Source organism: Pan troglodytes, chromosome 20, assembly GCF_028858775.2.
Source record: "Pan troglodytes isolate AG18354 chromosome 20, NHGRI_mPanTro3-v2.0_pri, whole genome shotgun sequence".
Classification (NCBI taxonomy): Eukaryota; Metazoa; Chordata; class Mammalia; order Primates; family Hominidae; genus Pan; species Pan troglodytes.
The window spans coordinates 53,461,057-53,476,392 of NC_072418.2; positions in this window are offsets into that span (position 1 = coordinate 53,461,057).

Sequence of the window (15,336 nt, forward strand, 5' to 3'; positions counted from 1 at the left end):
GTTGTCAACATGGACTGGGGCCTCTGATGTCCCAGAAATGGTATTAGGTAAGAGACAGGGACAGTGACCCTCCACAGTAATGAGTGCTCAAAGGTATTTTCACCATTTCAAAAAATAAAACCAAAAAACAAAAACAGACAAAAAAAAAAAATGGAAGTTGTACATTTCCTTCGGGATGGGATTTCAGAGGTTAAATTTCAAATTTCTTTGCTTCAGGCTGTAAAAAAAATTATCCACTCAGTGTGTTCACTGCCTGTCTCACCCCAATCAGAAGCTATGATCGGCAGTTTGGTATACCTTTGATAAATAAAATATGGGAAAATGAATGAACTTTTCACTTAATGTAGTTTGGTTTGCTCAGAAAAATCTCTCAAAGTGGGACTCATGGGGGACAATGGCTAAAGGAATCACAGCCACTCAGGTGTTCCTGTTATTTAGTTCCACACAGTTGCACTGGACAACTCCCAGGCACCTTTCACCTGGGCTGCGATATAACAAGACTGCCACCCACGATAGGAAGCTATGGGAAGGTGGCTCACACCACCATGGGTGCTAAGCTGCTTGGCCTTATGCCTTACCCCAATTCTCCTTTTTTATTTTTTTTGAGACAGGGCCTCGCTCTGTCACCCAGGCTGGAGTGCAGTGGTGCGATGTTGGCTCACCGCAACCTCCACCTCCCATTCTCGTGCCTCAGCCTCCGAGTAGCTGGGACTACAGGCACGCACAACCATGCCCGGCTAAGTTTTGTATTTTTAGTAGAGATGGGGTTTCACCATGTCGGCCAGGCTGGTCTTGAACTCCTGGCCTCAGGTGATCACCTGCCTCAGCCTCCCAAAGTTCTGGGTTTACAGGCACGAGCTGCTGCACCCAGGCCCTTACCCCCAATTCTGACCATCACTAACTGCTATGATCTGAATATGTTCCCCCAAAATTCCTATGTTGAAACTTAATTGCCAATGTGACAGTATTAACAGGTGGGTCCTTTATGAGGTGATTAAGTTGCAAGGATAGAGCCCTCATGAATGCCATTAGTGACTTTATTTATTTATTTATTTATTGGAGATAGTCTCACGCTGTCGCCCAGGCTGGAGTGCAGTGGCAAGATCTCTGCTCATTGCAACCTCTGCCTCCTGGGCTCAAGCAGTTCTCGTGCCTCAACCTCCCAAGTAGCTGGGACTACTTGCCCCTGCTACCAAGCCCAGCTTTTTTTTTGTATTTTAGTAGAGACGGGGTTTCACCACGTTGCCTAGGGTGTCTTGAACTCCTGAGCTCAGGTAATCCACCCATATCAGCCTCCCAAAGTGCTATGATTACAACCATGGGCCACCACGCTCAGCTGCATTAGTGGCTTTATAACAGAGGTTTGGCCAGGCACAGTGGCTCAGACCTGTAATCCCAGCAATTTGGGAGGCCGAGGTGGGAGGATCACTTGAGCCCAAGAGTTTGAGAGCAGTCTGGGTAATACGGCAAAACCCATAAAAAATACAAAAAATTAGCCAGTATAGTGGCATGTGCCTGTAGTCCCAGCTACTCAGGAGGCTGAGATGGGAGGATGGCTTGAACCTGGGAGTTGCTGGTTCCAGTGAGCTGAGATTTCACCACTGCACTCCAGCCTGGGGGACAGAGTGAGATCCTGTCTCAAACAACAACAACAATAACAAAACAACAAAAAAACTGAGAAGTTTGAGTGAGCTGTATTCCCTTTTGCTATGTGAAGACACAGCAAGAAGGCACCATCTATGAGGAACAGCTCTTCTCCAGACACTGAATCTGCTGGCGCCTTGATCTTAGAATTCGCAGCCTTCAGAACTGTGAGAGAAAATTCCCATTGTTTATAAATTACCCAATCTAGGCTGGGCGTGGTTGTTCACACCTGTAATCCCAGCACTTTGGGAGGCCGAGGTGGGCGGATCACTTGAGGTCAGGAGTTCAAGACCGGCCTGGCTAACATGGTGAAACCCCATCCATCTCTACTAAAAATACAAAAATTGGCTGGGCATGGTGGCAGGTGCCTGTAATCCTAGCTACTCAGGAGGCTGAGGCAGGAGAACTGCTTGAGCCCAGGAGGTGTGGAGGTTGCAGTGAGCCAAGATTGTGCCACTGCACTCCGGCCTGGGCAACAGAGCAAAACTCTGTCTCAAAATAAATAAATAAATAATAAATAAATAAAATTACCCAATCTAAGGTATTTTTCTGTAGCAGCCCCAATGGATGAAGACACTGTGCCTCTAATCCAAACCCTAACCCTCACTGTTAGGAGAGATGAGTGGCCACTGAAATAGACGCACAGAGCTGGGTGCTCCATCCTCACAGCACGGTAACATCCCTATTGCCCGCTTGTCTGGTTTCCAGAACGTCTGTATTTGTCCTGAGTCAGTGTGACAGGCTACATTTCCTGAAGATAGCTGTAATCATCGTCCCGTCCCTCAGGCTCTTCTTACGATGAGACTGACACTTTCCCCTGTCTCATCCCATCAAAGTGCTGATTGGCAGTGAGGTATACCTTGATAAATAAAAGCCCTTGAAACCGGGAGGGCTTTTGTGACTTTTTCAACCAATGGCCTGTGGCCGCCAAAAAGATGTAGCTTCTGTTTTATTTGCTAAAATATTAACTCCAGCCTTTGGCAGCTCTATGAGCTGACTGACTGCCCCGAGGTAGTTACGCTGTGAGGCGGCTCAGACTAACCTGATATAGTTGGGTATTTTTTTATTTTTTTTCATTTTTTGAGGCGGTGTCTCACTCTGTCACCCAGGCTGGAGTGCAGTGATGCAATCATGGCTTAACCACAGCCTTGACCCAAGGGGTTCAAGTGATCCTCCCACCTAAGCCTCCCAAGTAGCTGGGACTATAGGTATGTGCCACCACACATGCCTAATTTTTAAGCTTTTTGTAGAGATGGGGGTCTCACTATGTTGCCCAGGCCGGTCTCAAATTCCTGGGCTCAAGCTGTCCTCCTGCCTTGGCCACTCCAAGTGCTGGCATTACAGGCATGAGCCACACCTGGCCAAGTTTAGATACTTGTCCCTTCCAAATCTGATTTAGAAATGTGATCCCCAATGTTGGAGGTGGGGCCTGGGGGGAGGTGTCTGGGTCCCAGAGGCAGACCCCCTCATGAATGTCTTTGTGCCATTCCTGCAGCAATGAATGAGTTCTTGCTCTATTAGTTCACTGAGGTCTAGTTGTTAAAAAGGGCCTGGCGCCTCCCTCCTCACTGTCTTTTTTGCTCCTTCTCTCACCATGTGACATACCAGCTTCCCCTCGCCTTTCACCCTCTTCTATGATTGAAAGCTTCCTGGCCGGGTGCAGTGGTTCACGCCTGTAATCCCAGCACTTTGGGAGGCAGAGGTGGGAGGATCGCCTGAGGTCAGGAGCTGGAGACCAGCCTGGCCAACATGGCAAAATCCCATCTCTACTAAAAATACAAAAATTAGCCAGGCATGGTGGCATGCACCGGTAGTTCCAGCTACTCGGGAGGCTGAGGCAGGAGAATTGCTTGAACCCAGGAGGTGGAGGTTGCAGTGAGCCAAGATCGTGCCACTGCACTCCAGCCTGGATGACAGAGCAAGACTCCGTCTTGGGAAAAAACAAAAACAAAAACAGAGCATCACTTACGACGTTTTCTTGCCAAGAGCATTTAAAGTAAATCTAATTAAGCCCCAAGACCTATGGTTCCCAAACTAGATGCCAAGACACCCTGGGGGGACTACAGCAAATTCATAGCAGGCCACAGCAGTGCCATGCAGGTAAACGTTTACCAGCCGGTTCTCAACATTCGCTAGAGAAGAGACGTACTTTTTTTGCTTCTGTTTGCAAAGCCAGCATTCGCTGGCTCCAGCACACAACTGGTTACAGGATCTTTAAATTTTTCAAGTGAAACACAGTGATAGTTGACATCTCTCAGACACCACCATGACCTCATGGCTTGGGACAGTCCACAGTTTCAACATTAGATTATGCTACATTTGGGGGATGATATTATCTCTGTAAAGCTGAGTTTTTGGCAGTTCCGTGATTAAAAGTAAGCACTACCTGTTTGTGGAACAGGAAAGGAGGGTGGTAGTGTCCAATCTGATTCCAAAGTGTGATAGGTTGTACAGTGCCCAACAGGTGCATATACCCTTTTAGTAAGTAATCAGTGCCATTTAAGACTGAAATAAAGGCCGGGCACGGTGGCTCATGCCTATAATCCCAGCACTTTGGGAGGCCAAGGGGGGCAGATCATTTGAGACCAGGAGTTCGAGACAAGCCTGGCCAACATGGCAAAACCCGTTGGTGAAACCCCGTCTCTACTAAAAATACAAAAAGTAGCCAGGCGTGGTGGCACATGCCTCCAGCCTCAGCTACTCTGGTGCCTGAAGCAGGAGGATCACTTGGACCCCAGAGGCGGAGGTTACAGTGAGCTGAGATTGCACCACTGCACTCCAGGCTGGGTGACAAAGCAAGACTCTGTATCAATTAAAAAAAAAAAAAGGATGAAATAAAATATTTTTTCTTTCAATTTGTGTGCATTACTTTTTCAACTGGTGCTAAGTTGCTAGAACATAATACTTCTTAAGTTGTGTGAACATAACTGCTTAATAACGGCCACCACGTATTTCTTTCTGGGTCAGGGACACCATGAGAAAATGACTGAGGTGCTGTGAACTGAGAATGTGGGGGATCCTCTGCACGAGCTCTCTTGTCCATCTACAGGAATTAGGAGAGAGAAACAAGCTGGAAGACACTGTGAAGGAACAATCAGGCAAATCCAGAATGTGGGGCATTCTAGGAGACAACCAGCCTGGTCCCTCCAAAAAGTCCCCATGATGGGGCAGAGAAACTGGCTGGAGTGGTTGCTCTAAGTTAAAATAGATTAAGGAGATATAACCACCACATGCAATGCATGAGCCTTGCTTGGATCCTGGTTTGCAACATTTCTTTTTTCTTTTTTTTTTGGAGATGGGGGTCTCACTTTTTTGCTTAAGCTGGAGTGCAGTGGCACAATCATAGCTCACTGCAGCCTCCAACTCCTGGGCTTAAGTGAGCCTCCTGCCACAGCCTTCTGAGTAGCGGGGATTACAGGCAGGTGCCACCACACCTGGCTAATTTTTTGTTGTTGTTGAGATGGAGTCTCGCTCTGTCGCCCAGGCTGGAGTGCAGTGGCATGATCTCAGCTCACTGCAACCTCCACCTTCCAGGCTCAATCCATTCTCCTGCCTCAGCCTCCCAAGTAGCTGAAACTGCAGGCGCACACCACTATGCCTGGGTAATTTTTTTTCTTTTGTATTTTTAGTAGAGATGAGGTTTCACCATGTTGGTCAGGCTGGTCCCAAACTCCTGACCTCAAGTGATCTTCCCGCCTCAGCCTCCCAAAGTGCTGTGATTACAAGTGGCAGCTACTGCACCTGGCTAATTTTTAAACCTTTTTTTTTTTTTAGAAATGGGGTCTTGCTATGTTGCCCAGGCTGGTCTTCAACTCCTGGCCTCACGTGATCCTCCTGCCTTGGCCTCTCAAAGCACTAGGATTATAGATGTGGGCCACTGTGCCCAGCCCATAGTATGTTTTAAAAGTCCTAAAATACAATGTCTGGACAAGTGGGATAATGTGAATTTGGACTCGATCTTAGAAGCACTAGGGAATTAAGTTTACTCTTCTTGGGTGTGATATGATATAATATTGTAGTTATGTAGGAGAATGTTCTTATTCTTTTCTTTCTTTTTTTTTTTTTTATTTTTGTTTTTGAGACAAGGTCTCACTCTGTTGCCCAGGCCGGAGTGCAGTGGCACAGTCTTGGCTTGGTGTAACCTCTGCCTCCCAGGTTCAAGCCATCTTCTCTTTTCAGCCTCCTGGGTAGCTGGGACTACAGGTGTGCACCACCATGGCTGGCTAATTTTTGTATTTTTTGTAGAGTTTCATCACGTTTCTCTACATTGCCCAGGCTGGTCTTGAACTCCTGGCCACAAGCGATCTGCCTGTCTCAGCCTCCCAAAGTGCTGGGATTACAGGCATGAGCCACCACGTCTGGCCTAGAATGTTCTTAGGAGATTCGTATGGAAGCATTTGCGTCTGCAACCTCTTCTCAAATCATTCAGCATCTCAAATATTAACAACGATGGAATCAAAGTGGTGGGCATATGGATGCTCAATGGTTTTTTCAACTTTCTGGATATATGACATTTTTCATAAAAAATTTGGGGGAGATTCATCTGAGAGAAGTCACATTTAGGGCAGGTTGTTGCTTGCAATTAACCACTCCCCTCCTGCGTAAACGCTTTGCCCTGTCTGCACCAGCATTTAAGATTTCCCCAGTATCTCCCGTCTTAAAGAGGAACCACCCCATCATGCCCTCCTCTGACACGTCTCCCCGCAGTGACCACCCCCTTCTCTTGTTCTTCTCAGCAAAACTTCACAAAAGCTACCTCTCCTTCTTCATCTCATAGTCCCTCTGCAAACACCAGCTGGGCTTCTGCATCCCACCCCCGACCAAGCTGTCCTTGTCCAAGGCCACCAATGGCCTCCGTACTGCACATTCAATGGCCACTTCTCTACCCGCATCCCACTCTTCCACTTGGCAGCACTGGCCACAGAACCTCCTGGAAACCAATGTCTTTTCATGGCTTCAGTGACTTCAAACCCTCCTCACTTTCCTCCTCTTTCACCTGGCTGAGCCTTCTGGGACTTGTCTGCCAGTTCCCCTCCTTTGCTTGCTCCCTAAATGTGGGAGGAAAGCCACTGGATCCCAGCCCTCTTTGTGCTCTGTTCTCTACCCCTAGGTGACCCAGTTCTGTGGCTTTAAACCCAGACAGCCGGGCCGGGCGTAGTGGCTCAGGCCTGTAATCCCAGCACTTTGGGAGGCAGAGGCGGGCAGATCACTTGAGGCCAGGAGTTCAAGACCAGCCTGACCAACATGGTGAAACCCTTTCTCTAATAACAATACAAAAATTAGCTGGGTGTGGTGGTGGGCGCCTGTAATCTCAGCTACTCGGGAGGCTGAGGCGGGAGGATCACGTGAACCCGGGAGGCGGAGGTTGCAGTGAGCCAAGATCGCACCACTGCACTCCAGCCTGGGTGACAGAGTGAGACCCTGTCTCAGAAAACGAAACAAACCAAACAAACAAAAAATCCAGGCAGCTGATGACTCCCCAGTATGGGTGTCCGATTCTGAACTCTGCGCCGAGCTCCTCCTGCAGGTATACAAATGGCTCCTTGACATCTCTTCTTAAATGTAGCGGCCAAAGTCGGGCTCCTGACTCCCGGCCCCTGCCCACACACACTTGCTTTGCTTCCAGTCTTCCTTATCTCAGTAAACTGTACCATCCTCCACTCAGCTGTTGACTTCAAGACGTAGAAATTGTTCTTGATGGCACTCTTTTCTCACTCCCTCTGTCCAGTCCATCATCCAGTGACTCTACCTTTAAAGTACATTTCCAAGCATCCCTTCTTTTCATCCCTTCTGGCACCACGGTAGCAAAAGCCACCATCCTCTCTCCCATGGCCGACTGAAGGCCTCCTCCCTGGCCTTACTGCTTTTTTTAATTGTTGTTGTTTTTGTTTTTTTGAGATGGAGTCTCACTCTGTCGCTCAGGCTGGAATGCAGTGGCGTGATCTCAGCTCACTGCAACCTCCATCTCCTGGGTTCAAGCTATTCTCCTGCCTCAGCCTCCCAAGTAGCTGGGATTACAGGCACCTGCCACCACGCCCGGCTAACTTTTGTATTTTTAGTAGAGGCGGAGTTTCACCATATTGGTCAGGCTGGTCTTGAACTCCTGACCTCAAGTGATCCACCCATCTCGGCCTCCCAAAGTGCTGGGATTACAGGCGTGAGCCACCATGCCCAGCCTAGCCTTATTGCCTTTGCTCTTGCCTCCCTACAATCCATTCTCCACACAGCAGCCAGGGTGAAACTTGCTGAAAAACATAATCAGGGCCGGGCGCAGTGGCTCACACCTGTAATCCCAGCACTTTGGGAGGCCGAGGCGGGTGGATCACGAGGTCAGGAGATGGAGACCATGTTGGCTAACACAGTGAAACCCCGTCTCTACTAAAAATACAAAAAAAGGCCGGGCACGGTGGTTCACGTCTGTAATCCCAGCACTTTGGGAGGCCGAGGCAGGCGCATCATGAGGTCAGGAGATCAAGATCATCCTGGCTAACACGGTGAAACCCCATCTCTACTAAAAATACAAAAAATTAGCCGGGCGTAGTGGTGGGTGCCTGTAGTCCCAGCTACTCGGGAGGCTGAGGCAGGAGAATGGCGTGAACCTGGGAGGTGGAGCTTGCAGTGAGCCGAGATTGTGCCACTGCACTCCAGCCTGGGCGACAGAGCGAGACTCCGTCTCAAAAAAAAAAACAAACAAAAAACAAAAAACAAAAAAAAAAGTAGCTGGGCGTGGTGGCGGGCACCTGTAGTCCCAGCTACTCAGGAGGCCGAGGCAGGAGAATGGCGTGACCCCGGGAGGTGGAGCTTGCAGTGAGCCAAGATTGCACCACTACACTCCAGCCGGGGCAATAGAGCAAGACTCCATCTCAAAAAAAAAAAAAAAAAAAAAGAAAAACGATATCAGATCACATTAACCTCCAACTTAAAATACTCGGAGGACTTCTCACTGCATTTGGGATTCATTCCTCCTTCCCATGACTGCTAAAGTCCTGAGCGGTCTGGGCCTTGATGCTGCCCCACCCTCACCTCCCACCTCTCCCCACTCCAGCTTCTCCAGGACAGTGTGCTCATTCCCACCACAGGGCCTTGGCACCTGTTCCTCTCTGCCGGAACGCTCTTCTCCCACATCGTCACATGCTGGCTTCCGATTTTCAGGTTTCAGTTCAAATATCACCTTCTCAGAGGGGCCTTCCTTGTCCCGCTGATTTAGAGACACTCTCCTACCTGTTCCTGGTAACTCTTTGCAACACAATTGTGTTCTGTTTTCTTCACAGCTCTCATTGATAACTGAAATTTTCCTCTTTTCTTTTGCTTCCTTCCTTCCTTTCTCTCTCTCTTTCTCTCTTTTTTCTCTTTCTTTCTTTTCTTTCTTTCTCTCTCTCTTTCTTTCTTTTCTTTCTCTTTTTCTTTCTTTCTCTCTCTCTTTCTTTCTTTCTTCCTTTCTCTCTTTCTTTCTTTCTTTTTTGAGACAGTCTCCCTCTGTTGCCCAGGCTGAAGTGTGGTGGCGCCATCTCGGCTCCCTGCAACCTCTGCCTCCCAGCTTCAAGCAATTCTTGTGCCTCAGCCTCCTGAGTACCTGGGATTATAGGCATGTACCACCACGCCAGGCTAATTTTTGTATTTTTAGTAGAGAAGGGGTTTTGTCATGTTGGCCAGGCTGGTCTCGAACTCCTGACCTCAAGTGATCTGCCCTCCTCGGCCTCCCAGAATGCTGTGATTACAGGCATGAGCCACGGCGCCCAGTCTGAAATTTTCTTCGCTTCTTTCCTTGCTACTCACTGTCTTCCCTCACTTGAAGGCAAACTCCATGAGAACAAAGACCTGGTCTATTTTCAGTGATGACTACATTCCCAGTGTCTGGAAAATGCCAGGAGAACTGAGTATTTTCATGGAATTTGTGGAATTTTACATACAATCCATGCAGGCTTCTCTGCACTTTAAATACCTTTCCTGAAACAGAATCATCCTTCCCCATAACAAAACATTAATTGTTCTTGTTGGTCTGCCGTGCATGAGATAAGTGCTTGGATTACCTCTGACCCCACCAACAATCCTGCAAGGAAGGTGCTATTAATATCCTCCTCTCCACTTTACAGAGAAGACTCAAGTGCAAAGAGCTGAGGTGCTTACACAAGACCACCGCACAGGAACGAAGCGTCGGAGTGTGGAATCGAGACCTGTTCTACTGCACTCCAGAGCACATGTTCTTTCTACTCTGCCATAATGTTTGGGACAAAATTGAATCATGAGGGTTTTTCCATTACAAATGTAACACATCGCTCCTGCGTACGGCTGGGATGAGTCACTGGCACCAGACGTGCCCTCCTGCGAAAAACAGCTATGAAACTGGACAAAATACAGGAGGGCCACTGGTTTCAGGCGTTGAACAGTGGAAAGAGGACTGCGATCCTTGAGAAGAGACGATGGTGAAGGTGAGCCCATGTGTTGGCCCAAGTTCCTCACTGGGAGCCCTGTCCCTACCACAGCACAGAGATACGGGGCTAAAACAATGCAGTTGTTTTTTTGTGTTTTCTCTTCTCTTCTTTCTATTATCTTCTTTTTTTTTTTTTTGAGACCGAGTCTCGCTGTTGCCCAGGCTGGAGTGCAATGGCGTGATCTCAGCTCAATGCAACCTCCACCTCCTGGGTTCAAGCGGTTCTCCTGCCTCAGCCTGTCGAGTAGCTGGGATTATAGACTCGTGCCATCATGCCTGGGTAATTTTTTTTTAAAATTTTTTTAGTATTTATTGATCATTCTTGGGTGTTTCTCGGAGAGGGGGATGTGGCAGGGTCATACGATAATAGTGGAGAGAAGGTCAGCAGATAAACATGTGAACAAAGGTCTCTGGTTTTCCTAGGCAGAGGACCCTGCGGCCTTCCACAGTGTTTGTGTCCCTGGGTACTTGAGATTAGGGAGTGGTGATGACTCTTAAGGAGCATGCTGCCTTCAAGCATCTGTTTAACAAAGCACATCTTGCACCACCCTTAATCCATTTAACCCTGAGTGGACACAGCCCATGTTTCAGAGAGCACGGGGTTGGGGGTAAGGTTATAGATTAACAGCATCCCAAGGCAGAAGAATTTTTCTTAGTACAGAACAAAATGGAGTCTCCTATGTCTACTTTCTACACAGACACAGTAACAATCTGATCTCTCTTTCTTTTCCCCACATTTCCCCCTTTTCTATTCGACAAAACCGCCATCGTCATCATGGCCCGTTCTCAATGAGCTGTTGGGTACACCTGCAGAAAGGCTGTCACTTCACACTTGGAAGATTGCACAGCGGCCAGGCAGAGGCACTCCTCACTTCCCAGACGGGGTGGCGGCCGGGCAGAGGGGCTCCTCACTTCCTAGACGGGGCGGCCGGGCAGAGGCGCTCCTCACTTCACGCCTGGGTAATTTTTGTATTTTTAGTAGAGACGGGGTTTTGCTATGTTGCCAAAACTGGTCTTGAACTCCTGGCCTCAAGGGATCTGCCCATCTCAGCTTCCCAAAGTGTTAGGATTACAGGCGTGAGCCACCTTGCCCGGCCCAGAGCGGTCTTACTGAGCCGAGGAGGCAGAGAGAGGGCTCTGGGGGCTGCTGACAAGGCTGGAATTTGCAGGATAGGGCAGTGGGGAAAAGGGAGCCGCATGAGGTGGGCCCCCAGAAGCCTGTGTGGAGTTCACCATAGGTCCTTGGCTAAGGACTGGACGGTGTCTGCAGAGGACAAGACTCCATAAGTCCCAGTCGGGGGTAGCTGCTACAAAGATGAGAGATGAACAGAAATAAAAGCTGTCATGCTGCGCTAGGAGATGTTGAGTCTCCAGCCCAGCCAGAGTGGGAGGGCCTCACTAAGCTCCCGGGCACTCAGTTGAAAGCTCAGGAAGGCCATGCTTTAGGAATAAGGCCCCGACTTAATATTCTGTTGAGTGGATACAGCATGGTTAATTTAACCATTCCTTTCTAGTTGGATACTCTGGTAATTTTATTTTTCAAAAACCAGGCCTGGCATGGTGGCTCATGCCTATAATCCCAGAACTCTGGGAGGCTGAGGTGGGTGGATCTGTTGAGCTCAGGAGTTTGAGGCCAGCCTGGCTAACATGGTAAAACCCCGTCTCTGCTAAAAATACAAAAATTAGCCAGGTTTGGTGGTGCGTGCCTATAGTCCCAGCTACTTGGGAAGCTGAAGTAGGAGAATCGCTTAAACCGGGGAGGTGGAGGTTGCAGTGAGCCGAGATGGTACCACTGCACCCATCCAGCCTGGGTGACAGAGCAAGACTCTGTTCAAAAAAGAAATAAAAATAAAAAATAAAAATAAAGGCCAGGCACAGTGGCTCACACCTGTAATCCCAGCACTTTGGGAGGCTAAGATGGGCGGATCACCTGAGGTCAGGAGGTCGAGACCAGCCTGGACAAGATGACGAAACCCTGTCTCTACTAAAAATACAAAAATTAGCTGAGCATGGTGGCGCGCGCCTGTAGTCCCAGCTTCTCAGGAGGCTGAGGCAGGAGAATCGCTTGAAACTGAGAGGCCGAGGTTGCAGTGAGCCAAGATTACACCACTGCACTCCAGCCTGGGTGAGAGGAGCAAGACTCCATCTCAAAAAACAAAACAAAACAAAAAAAAAACTATTATAAATAATATCACGACGAACCTCTTTGTAAGCTTCTGACTTTCAGGTGAAATCCCAGGCATGGGATATTTTCAGGGTATGGACATTGTCCCTGTATTTGACACCTTTCACCAATTTGCTTTCCAAAATTGTGGTGGCAATTTACCTTCTGACAACTGAGTATCAGCATGCATGTCTGTTTGGCTGCACTCTCTCTAGCATTCGGTAGAAGCTTAAAACATTTGTTGCTCATTTGATGGGCAGAGGAAGGAATCACTGAGCTGTTTTAATGCTATGCCTTTGGGCTTTATAAAAGGAACTAAATGAAACAGTTAATGTGAAAATTGCTTTTAGCTTCTGCAGAAAACTTTTATTAATGACCCAGCAATTCAACTCATAGGAACTTATATTCAGGAAGTCATCAGAGAGGTAGACAAAAATATACACACAGAGATGTATCTCATAGAATCATTTATTATAGCCAAATCTGAAAAAAACTTAAGTGTTAAAAATTAATGGAGTACGTGTGATCTGGGGATGCTGCTTTACCTGTAGCCTGTTTTCATTTCACTCCCACGTTATTTATTTATTTTATTTATTTTTATTTTTATTTTTTATTTTTAGAGACACAGCCTCGCTCTGTTGTCCAGGCTGGAGTGCGGTGGCACAATCTCAGCTCATTGCAACCTTTGCCTCCCAGGTTCAAGCGATTCTCCTGCCTCAGCCTCCAGAGTAGCTGGGACTACAGGCCTGTACCACCATGCGTGGCTAATTTGTGTATTTTTAGTAGAGATGGGGTTTCACCTGGCCAGACTCGTCTCAAACTCCTGACCTCAGATGATCCGCCTGATTCAGCCTCCCAAAGTGCTGGGATTACAGGCGTGAGCTTCTGTGCCCGGCCCTGCATTATTATTATTATTATTATTATTATTATTATTATTATTTTGAGATAGAGTCTTGCTCTGTCGCCCAGGCTGGAGTGCAGTGGCACAATCTCAGCTCACTGCAATTTCCACCTCCTGAGTTCAAGAAATCCTTCCACCTCAGCCTCCTGAGTAGCTGGGACTACAGGTGCCTGCCACCACGCCCGGCTAATTTTTCTATTTTTTTGTAGAGATGGGGTTTTGTCATGTTGCCCTGGCTGGTCTCAAACTCTTGGGCTCAAGCCCCCTGGGCTCAAGTGATCCACCCGCCTTGGCCTCCCAAAGTGCTGGGATTATAGGCGTAAGCCACCATTTCTGGCCACTCCTGCCTTATTGACTAATAATTTTATTATTATTATTATTATTGTTATTGAAACAGAGTCTCTGTCACCCAGGCTGGAGTGCAGCGGTGCAATCTTAGCTCACTCCAACCTCCACCTCCTTGGTTCAAGTGATTCTCTTGCCTTTGTCTCCCAAGTAGCTGGGATTACAGGTGCCCGCCACCATACCCAGCTAATTTTTGTATTTATGGGGTTTCACCATGTTGCCCAGGCTGGTCTCGAACTCCTGGGCTCAAATGATCTGCCCTCCTCAGCCTCCCAAAATGCTGGGATTACAGGCGTGGGCAACCACACCCAGCCACTCCTGACTTATTGACTAATAATTTTATTATTTTTATTTTTTTGAGACAGAGTAACCTATAATTTTAGCACTTGGGAAGGCCAGGGTGGGAGGATAGCTTGAGCCCAGGAGTTTGAGACCAGCCTGGGAAACATAGGGAGACCCCCGTCTCTGCAAAGAATCAGAAAAATTAGCCAGGCGTGGTGATACATGCCTGCTCAGGAGGCTGAGGTGGAGGATCTCTTATACCTGGGAGGTTGAGGGTGCCATGAGCTGTGATCGCACCGCTGCACTCCAGCCCGGGCAACACAGCAAGACCCTGCCTCAAAAAAAAAAAAAAAAAAATCACCGAGAGTGGCAGGCTCTCCCACCTGGTACTTTCCCTCTACTTTGTGCTGTGTTTTGGCTGACAGTAGCCTTAAGGGAGAGGAAATCAATATATATTCCCCCCACAGGACTGGCAAAAGCTAAGTTAACTGGTGTAGTAAGCATTGATGAGATGGGCTGGGCCGGTGGCTCACTCCTGTAATCCCAGCACTTTGGGAGGCCGACGCAGGCGGATCACTTGAGGTCAGGAGTTCCAGACCAGCCTGGCCAACATGGTGAAATCCCGTCTCTACTAAAAGTACAAAAATTAGCTGGGCATAGTGGCAAGCGCCTGTAATCCCAGCTACTTGGGAGGCTGAGGCAGGAGAACCGCTTGAATCCAGGAGGCGGAGGTTGTGGCGAGCTGAGATCGCACCGCTGCACTCCAGCCTGGGCAACAGAGAGAGGCTCAGCATAAAAAAAAAAAGCATTGATGAGAATGTAGGGGAACAGGTCCTCTGTCCCATTACCAGCAGAAAGAAAATCAGGCTGGGCGCAGTGGCTCACGCCTGTAATCCCAGAACTTTGGGAGGCTGAGGCGGGTGGATCACCTGAGGTCAGGAGTTGGAGACCAGCCTGGTCAACATGGTGAAACCCCGTCTCTACTAAAAATACCAAATTAGCTGGGTGTGATGGCGGGCACCTGTAATCCCAGCAACTCAGGAGGCTGAAGCATAAGGAGCAGTTGAACCCGGGAGGCGGAGGCTGCAGTGAGCCAAGATCGCGCCTTTGCACTCCAGCCTGGGTGACAGAGCGATACCCTGTCACAAACACACACCCAAAAAGTGAAAATCAGTATGTCTACCAATGGTTCCACACCCTTGTCATGGCCTCATCGTGTGTGTGGGGTGCTTCCTTGCCCTTTAACTCTGCACAGTTAACTTGACTTGACTTGCTTTGGCCAATGGCATGTGGGTGGATGCACCAGCGTCTGAGTCTAGGCTTTCAGAAGCCTTGCATCTGCCTTTAGTCTGCTTGTGCCCCAACCATCACCACGAGACGCTCTCCCTGGCAGCCGACCTTCTCTCAACCTGGGCCCCAGAATGAGACGCTTGGAGCGGACCTGAGCCAGCCAGACCCGCAGCTTCAAGCAGAGTAGCCCTAGAAAAGTCTGGCTAGGCCGGGCGCAGTGGCTCACGCCTGTAATCCCAGCACTTTGGGAGGCCAAGGCAGGTGGATCACTTGAGGTCA